The sequence below is a fragment of the Helianthus annuus genome, chromosome 10 (assembly GCF_002127325.2).
Source record: "Helianthus annuus cultivar XRQ/B chromosome 10, HanXRQr2.0-SUNRISE, whole genome shotgun sequence".
NCBI classification, from domain to species: domain Eukaryota; kingdom Viridiplantae; phylum Streptophyta; class Magnoliopsida; order Asterales; family Asteraceae; genus Helianthus; species Helianthus annuus.
In genome coordinates, this window is record NC_035442.2 from 72646746 (window position 1) to 72656255 (window position 9510).

The following is a 9510-nucleotide window of genomic DNA, read 5'->3' on the forward strand; positions in this document are numbered from 1 at the left end:
ATTCAATGTATACCTAGATCTAGAATTACGTACCATGTGTGCAAAAATAGTAACAAATACTCAATGTAATAATCACGTAGCATGTGTGGAAAGCCGTAACAAATGCTCAATATAAAACTACATCTATAATCATGTAACAACTTATATTACAGATCTAATTACGTAATAGCATAAAAACAATTAAGTTCTCATTATATTGAATGTATAATGCGCGTAATAAGCACAGTTTTAATAAAAACATTATACAATTAAAAAAATTATAATAACATAATTACGTACTAATACATAATCACGTGACATTACACTTGTTACAAATGGGTACGTGATTATAGATGTGGGGTAAGAGTGAGCATTTGTTATTGTTTGCACATATGGTATGTAATCACGTATTGGGACATAATCATGTAACGTTACAGAAATCACATAACTTTATAGATTGTAAAATAAAATTTTTAAAAATTAAGAAAACTATAGCAATTGCCCACTTAAATTAAAGAGATTGAAACTCTTGTTGATACGGTGTACCTTTTCTTTTAAAAAGATATTATCGTATGAAAAAAATTATAGCCATTTGAAAATCGGGGTGAAAAGTTCACGTGAGAAAAGACCATAATACCCTCCATTTTTAGAAACGAAAAAAATTTGGATCACTGATGGACCACTAGAGCATCATCGTGCCGTCAGCGAAACCACCGATCACATCCATCTCCACTAGGTAATAATGCCTATACACCAATTCAGGAGAAAACCAAATAAATATGGGAAAACCCCCTTATGGGAATCGAACGCAAGACCTAATAGTCTCTAAGCCTTATCCCACCCTAAAATGCCATTAGACTAGGATGCCATGGGCTATCCTCCCCTCTTAAATTTAAAAAGACACTTGTCAACCCCACATTATAGCGTATACTTTGTATGTGAAAAGCTTCTTGTACGTGATCCATTACCTATATAAGAACCATTACCTATATAAGAAACATATGAAGCTTGATAAAAAAATATAATGTACTGCCATATTTTTATTGAACTTGAACTTATTTTTTTTTTGTTAAATCATGCTAGGGTTACATGGTGTGGGATCCTAGGGGCTATCACGCCACATTAACGTCACGCAGAGATAGGTCTTTATAACTTTCCACCCTTAACTACCATGCAGTTGGATAAAAGCACATAAATCTACTCTCATCATTACTCAATGATTAATTTTGTTTTAATTTAGATGCTACTTTGAATTTGGAAACATTTGTCTAAAATAAAATTACATAACTAAGAAAAAATAATTAAGATAAAACTTAAAAGGTACTGACCAAGCCGAAACGCACCACTGATCACGACCTCTGAATCTCCAAGCCGAAACACACCACTGATCACGACCTCTGAAAATTCTCCAAGCCGAAACTGACCAAAACTAGTGTTGTGAAGACGTAAAAACGCACCACGGGTCGCGTCAATCGTTTCGTCTTCAGTTAAACCCTCTTCGCCATTCAACGCATTGTTAAAGAGCCTCTCAAAACTTACACACTTTGTTCGGATAACCACAAACCTTGCAGTTACTTGACGAACATACGATGGTTTTCACCTTTTTGTTGACAAAACTGTGTCAAAACCGTGTTCCAAAACGAGAACGAACCTTGAGGCTGCCCGTCACTACGACATGCACCCACCCGTAGCCAAAGAGATGTCCTTGGTCCAACGTCTCGCTATTTGAAAATTGATGAATCCAAAATATTGGGAGAAGAAGAATTTAGAGTGAGTTGTGTGAAGTTTTGGAATGAGTTGTGGTTTAAATGAGTATCGAAGAGTTTTAAAATAAAAATCCAAGTTTTTTTAGTTTGACCATTGTTCAACGGTAAAAAAAGAGGGACCCACAATTTCTACCGTTGGCGCTCATGAAGGAGACAATGAAATGAAGGATAATGCCCCCCCCCCCCTTTCTTAATGCCGTAAAATCAATGTTGGGGCCGCTACATGGGTTAGGTGACATGGGGCGTTGAGTCACACCTTGCAAACCTTATTAGCATGAAATATCAAATATATATATAAATAATAAAGACAACAAAAAGTTGACTGATATAAAAAAAATCTACAAAAATAAATATCATAACATGAATGATTATGAGGGCTTGGTAAATTGATGAATGTATGGTTGCTATGAACCCTAAAATCGAATTGTAGGGACAGCAAAAATTGTGTTCTTGTGGTATGAAAGGCCTGAAAACAACCTGATAAAGAGTCTGCCCTATCTCATATATCATTTGGTTTGAAATTGAAGCAACACTTGCTCTCAACTCCACAAAAATGTGAGTGGACCAGTTTTTCTATGACCCCATGCCTTTAGATTGGACTTGATTTTGTTGTTGTTTTCGTTGAAAGAGGGGGTCGACATTTTAGATATGTTTGTTAACTTTAACAAAATCGTCTCTTATATCTATTTGATATCTATTTGGTATTCAATTATTAATTGTATTTTGAGTGTGTGAGTTATTTTTATCGGTACCGAAGACCCTTGTTTATAAAAGAGTAAATTACAAGTTTTGTTCTTTACGTTTACATTAAATTTCAGGCGCTGTCCTTTAAGCCAAAACTTGATAGGCGGTGTCCTTTACGTTTCAAAATCTTGCACGTTTTGTCCTTTAGGCCAAACACAGTTAGATTTTTTGGTTAAATCTGATCACCCAAGGGCATTTTAATCTTTCTGCCCTATTTATTTAATATTATTTAATAAATAAAACAAAATAATTTAAAAAAAATATTATTATTATTATTATTATTATTATTATTTTAACTATATATATAGAGTAAATTACTAACCACCATCACCACCACCCTTCATCACCATCACCATCACCCCCACCCTCCACCGCCGCCACCGGCACCACCAACACCACCGCCACCACCACCATCAACCACACCTTAAACCGCCCAACATAACAATCATGACACCCAAAAGATGAAGAACCAAATCGGAACTATTAAGTATCATTAAAAGATGAAGAACCAAATCATATAACGGAAAAGAGAGTAAACACGAACCTGAATTGCAAACAGAAATAAGCAGGCTAACCCGAGCCACCACCATCAACCACACCTTCACCCACCGTCGTAACTAACCACGGCGCCACCACCATCACCACCCCTATATACATTTGTTTATGTAACTCGATTGCGGGTTTTAACGAAATGCACTTCGCTTGTCTAACCTCGAGCTTAGCTCATTTATATTAAAGGAGTTCGAGCACGACTCGTTTTGTTTCAAGCTCTATATCTATCACTAATAATTTTTGAAATTAGAGCTCGGCTAGTACTCAATTCTCTTGTTATATATATTAAATAACTAATTAGGGGGGGGGGGTAGTTGCACGGACCTCCCATCCGCCGGAGTATTGCAACTCCGCAAGCTAGCTTAGTCCCATAGCTGCCTGGCGGTGATTACCCACCGTGAAGAGCCCCAACACCCCATTAGGGCATTGCCGGGAATCGAACCGGTGACCTCAAGAAGAGGCTGGGTGAGGCTGGCCAACTGGGCTACCCCAGAAGGTTTATATTAAATAACTAATTATTTTCTATACTTATATAATTATTTACATATAATATATAATATATGTTTGTATAATTATAATTATACGCATAATAATACATTAATTGTTTTATTATTATTATTATTATTATTATTATTATTATTATTATTATTATTATTATTATTATTATTATTATTATTATTATTATTATGTAAAATTAGGGTCGCAAGCCTAGTAAAACTCGATACGTGATGTTTAGGCTCTAGCTTATTAATAAAATGACCTCCAATTTAGGCTTGAGATTGTTTCGAGCTTTCGATCTCGATTAGCTCACATGTGGTTTGCCTCCTTTATAACCTTAAACACACCTGCAAGGTTGGACATGTAAATGAGTTAAGACGCATCATGTAACGCATAATCAAAACCCATTATAGAATTGAGCACTTGGGTGGATCATGTAAATGGGATGGATACATCGTCGTACTAGGTCTTGACACAACACATTGCATTGCATTAGAACTTCTAAAATACCTTCAAAATTCTTGTTATCTTATATCATTTCTAATATTAATGATTCAGATGTCGAAATATACCTAAATGATCAAGTTCTTGCTATCTTTTCCCCTTGCCAATATAGATGTCATCCCTAAGAAGAAGACAACCACCGATCGACATGTTAGCATAAAAGCTGAAAAATAGGATTCGTGAACACATTTCATCCACCTTATTTCTTCAAAGCCTCGTCGATGTTACTTCTTGAAGAACATCGAATCCATTGACTTCGTCGCCATTAACCCAATTACCATGATTATTCCTTTTCTTGTACTATCATGCACCCATTTGATTTCACCTACATGCGGGACACTCTACGTAAGCTAACCTGAAACCTATGGTAGAGCTGAAAAAATATTTGGCTTTGTATTTAAAATGATTATATATTTTATAACGTCATCCAGTCTTTATATTCGACTTGGCCGATCTGACCGGTGGACTAGTAAATCTACTGGTTCATTGTCGAGCCCGGTTCTAAAAACATTATTGTTAAGCATGCTCTTATCAATTTTGGGTCCTCAATACCAATTACCTGCATAGGACACAACCACTTACAAGTCACATCCCACCCTATATTCATGTCATCTTAATAATATCCTTGTTCCTCCACATAATTTCTTTCTTTATCATTTATATAAAGAGTTCCATTAAATTTGTCAACCCATGATTTTCCTCAACGGATATCAAAACCAATCAAATCCTCCTTAGTTGTCAAAAACCATACAAAATATATATCTAACCGAAACAATATACCCATTTAACTCATTATCCAACCCGCCTAATATGCAATGATCCCTTTCAAGTTGTCCCACATCAAAACACCAGTTAGAATTATACCTCTAGCTAGGGGATTGGTAGTTTACGAAGAATGAAAAAATGTAGAGGAACATATAACATTGAGAACCAAGAAAATGACCTAAAACAAGAAGACAACTGTAACACCTCGTAAATTTGTGTCTAGTCATGCACTGACACGTGTCCATACTCTCAACCGAGCCACTTGTTGGACGAGAGGGACCATTTATGAATTTATACAAAAGTATGAATGAGGAAGGACTAAAGGTGTCAACATGCTGAAACTTTGCCTCTGAATGACCCTTTAACGAACCGGGAGCTTGATGATGTTCGGTCATACTCTCAGGCGTGCCAAATATTGGCTATGAGGGGCTAAAAATGCTTAATATAACATTACATGGGAGTATAGAAGTTAAGGGGCTAAAACTGATAGGTTTTCAAAGATCAGAGGTGTCTCGCGGGCCGCGAGAGAGACTACCTCTGTCTCTCGCGGGGCGCGAGAGGGTGTCTGCAGCAGATTTTTGTTTGGAGGCCAAGGCATTCTGCCCTTGTGCCACTTATCCCGCCTTTTGCTACCATTGTGCGCAGTTCTTGACACCTCCCTAGCCACCTGGAATGAACTTAGACCAGCCCTTAACAAATGGTTTGATCCTATGCATCCTCCTCAACTATAAATAGAACCCTTGTTCAACCCATTTCCTTGCTCATTCTTCAATTATCTTCTCATCTCTCTAATTGGAAGTTCCTGATCATAAAGGAGCATCCTAATGAGTTCATTTTCATCTTAGGATCACTTGTATTCCTTTCAGTTACATTTTCGTTTATTAGGCTTTTAAAGCCGAAAGTCAAGCATTTTCGATAAATGCTTTGACTTTCGGTTTAGACCTTAATGGTCCAGCCATTGTTCGAGACGTACATGGCTATGTGATCGTAATTAGGTAGGTGTTAATCCCTCAAAAGGGCACCTCCTGAAAATCACGTTTACTAGGTCAACTGACGGGTCAAAGTTTAATGCTCTAAAAAGTCAAACGGGTCAGATTTCATAAATATTATAATCTGAGTTTTTATATGTTCTAAAATACGTTTTGACACTTAAACAAGTTGGTAATAATTATTATAACATGTGCAAACATGTTCGGCTCGTCAATTCCAGTTTTAAGGTTGGTTCGCAACCGAAAGTCGCGAAGTTTGACTTCTGCTTTGACTTTCAATTCTGGCCCAATTTTTATTAGTTTGCTACTTATCTAAGGTTGCATTATGATCGTAATTTAATGTAGCATAACCCTCTGAGGTTATATTACATGATCATAATCATATTCTAAGTTTTTGTACAAGATTTGTTATTATGTCATACTTTGACTAAAATGCCCTTTTTACAAGAAATAAGGTTTTAATCATTAATGAACTTGCAAATAACTTATGTACTGATATGTTAATATAATTAACATATTGTAATGTTATTAAACTGATCATAAACTGAGTTTTCATATAAGATCGTAAATTATGTTTTAAAATGACCAAAGTGCCCTTTCGACACCTAAAATGGTTTTAAACATAATTTATCCTATCAAACTCATTACCTACTGATATAATATCATAATTAAAATATTTTGGAGTATCAAATTAGTTTATAACCTGGGTTTTGACTAAAGATCGCAAATGTCGTTATTTAACGACCAAAACACCCTTTTTGCCCATAGTGTGGTTTTAAACCATAACTATCAAATGAAACTTGATACCTATTGATATTACAACTTATTTAAAATATTTTCACAGTAGGTACATGGTCATTGATGTGTACAAAATGCAACATATAAATTACATCAAATAAGGCATAAAACCAACCCTTTTTCAGTACTAAAGTTGGAAAAAGCACGTTTCTTTGTTCCTTTTGAATTTACTGGACCAAATGAGCTTAAAAGAACAAAAGAAGCAAATAAGCAGCCAAAACCAACATAAATATAAGAAGAAGGAATAAGGTGGCATGCCCGGCCCTCAGCAACACCCCAAAAGGCAAAAACAAGGAAGACAGAACCTGACCACGGGGCCGTGCCCAGCCAGGCATGGGTCGTGGTCAGACCTCACACTTAAAGACAAAACAAGCAGAAGCTTCTACGCCCACCACGGGGCCGTGCCCACCTCACCATGGGCGTGGTCAACTCTCAGATTTGTAGAATCTTGATAGTACAGCGAAGAGTTAACCACGGGGTCGTATCCAGAGGCCACGAGGGCGTGTGCCCCCTGAAAGCTGCAATTAATGAAGGAAGAGAAGAAGCCGACCATGGCCCGTGCCCAGTGGACACGGGGCCGTGGCCGGGGTACTGTTCTGACTATAAATAGGGGTGATTGGTTCACTTCCAAGGCACCCTTGGAAAACCACTTCTCTCTAACTTAGCCACCATTCCACCACCACTACAACACCAACACCCACCACCATCATCCATCTTTCATCTTTAGAGTGTGTAGTAGTCTCGGGATCCATGATTGATTGTAAGAGGTCTTGTCAAACAAAGGCCATGCTTGGCTAAATCTCTTACATCACTTGGTGAATACTAATCTTTTATGTATTACTTTTAGTTTTTAATCTTTCGACACTATTTAATTGGGTTTGTATTAATGACTTTAATAACTAGTTTCTTATGTTGAAGTGAATTTTCCTAACCATTTCTTCATGATGTCATTGATTTGCTCATTCGTGTCTTTACAGTCTATATAAAGCACATTAGCTACTTGGAAGGGGGTTAGAAGGGTGGTTTGGTAAAGTTCTTGTCTCGTTCAGTGTATAGATCCTACGAGGACTTGGCTCAAGCTTACTAGGACCTCCTTATGGTATTGGATGACGGGGGTGTGAATAGATTGGGCCCCTCATATGTAAACTACTGTTAATATATTAAACCGAGCTCTTGGGATTGTATCCTTGCTGACTCAAACCACTTGGCCGAGGGTAATGTCACCTTCAAAAGAGGGGCCTACCACTTTTCGCATTAATAACTCACTTAATTGTCTTTCAATTTTCCGGGCTCTTGGGATTGTATCCCTGCTGACTCAATCCACTTGACCGAGGGTAACGTCACCTTCAAAAGAGGGGCCTACTACTATAACTAAGATAATCTCTTAAAAAGTCCGAAAGTGCGAAAATTATCCAAGGATACATAAAAGAGAGGTTGGATCCAACTGATTCTATCTTGTCTATTTGTATTTCATTTTATTTATCTTTTCATTTTTTTACTTTTATTTTTAAAAACTTTTATAAAAAATTTGGATCAATTCGACGTTGACGCTAAACCGGTATTAAAAGCTCTTGTGTCCTTGGATGACTTCGGTATTTTACCAACACTATACTATGCTCATGATGGGTGCACTTGCCCTAGTGTGTGTTTAGTGTTAGTATAATATCGTGTTTTATAAATTTAAAACTTGATTAATGGGTACAATAGACTTAAAATATAAACAAAATCATATCATGCTCGACACGCTCCAAGTTTGGCATCATTGCCGGGGACACAAGGATTTTAAGAAAGTTTAAAATCAGCGGCCTAATTATTTTTAACAATTTTTTAGGATTTTTCTAGTTTTTAGCAATTTCTGCACTTCCTGCAGGCTGCAGCACGGGGCCGTGTCCATCCAACACGCTCCCGTGTCCATTAAACAGCAGCAACCGAACTATTTTAAGTCAGACAGTTGCTGACCACGGGGCCGTGTTCATTTAACACGGGGTCGTGTGCATCCTCCAGTTACTAAAAACAGGACCGTTAGATCCCAGCGGTTGGTAACATCTGAGAAAAACATGGATGATATTGATTATTTTTACTTTCGCCACTCTTACGGTGAATGGTGTCACCTATGTGGTGGGTTTCATCAGGATTTAGAATGTTACATTTTAAATTTTGATCCCATTACCTAGTAGACCCATCATTTTCCTGTGGAACTCATCTTAAGATGGGTAAAAGTAAAAACGATAACTAATATCCAACCGAATGGCCTAAACCCTCTTTTCCGAACGACATAAACTCTTTAGAAGTATATCAAATGGAAGAAAGGATTCTCTAAAAACTAAAAGAAATAGAGCTTATGATGGATATGAGGTGTTCATCACAAGACAAAGGCCAAGGAAAAATGTTGGGATTGCATCCGGATACAACCAACATCGAAGCCATCGAAAGTACCTCATCCTCTTGTGAAAGCATTAGCGATAGTCGTCCCTGTGTCGATTGTGTCGTGAAGGACTTTACATCGGCCACCTCCGATGCGCTCATAGACTTGAGCGATTCGACATACACCTTCTTTAACAAGAGCCCGCGTAAGGGGAATAAAGGTTGGTTTCGCCCACCAGTAAGTAGTTTAGGTTTTACCCTTTCCGATAACCTCTTGCGTTCATGCATAAATCAAGAGCAATTACGGTACCTTAGGCACTTCGGTGTTGTTCCCTCCAACAAGAAACCACCCGATCCGATCCTTAAAATTGGTCAAGACGTTACTTCATAAAACACTAGCTATGAGGCCGTGCTCAGATGAACACGCCCCGTGTCCACCTGAAAAATTTACCACGAGGCCGTGTTAGGACAACACGCCCCGTGTCTAGTATACGTTCAAAAATGTTCTGACCCATCTCTGACCATGGGGGCGTGTCCAATGGACACGGGGT

At 37.6% G+C, this 9510-nt stretch overlaps 1 long non-coding RNA gene across 1 annotated transcript; it reads right to left on the reverse strand.

Annotated features, from left to right (window-relative positions):
* Positions 1 to 597: 597 nt before the first annotated feature.
* LOC110881564 lies at positions 598 to 2024 on the reverse strand. Its single transcript, XR_004869433.1, has 2 exons — positions 1308 to 2024; positions 598 to 725 (listed from the first exon to the last, which is right to left on the reverse strand). It is a non-coding gene; the product is annotated as an uncharacterized LOC110881564 (long non-coding RNA).
* Positions 2025 to 9510: the final 7486 nt, after the last annotated feature.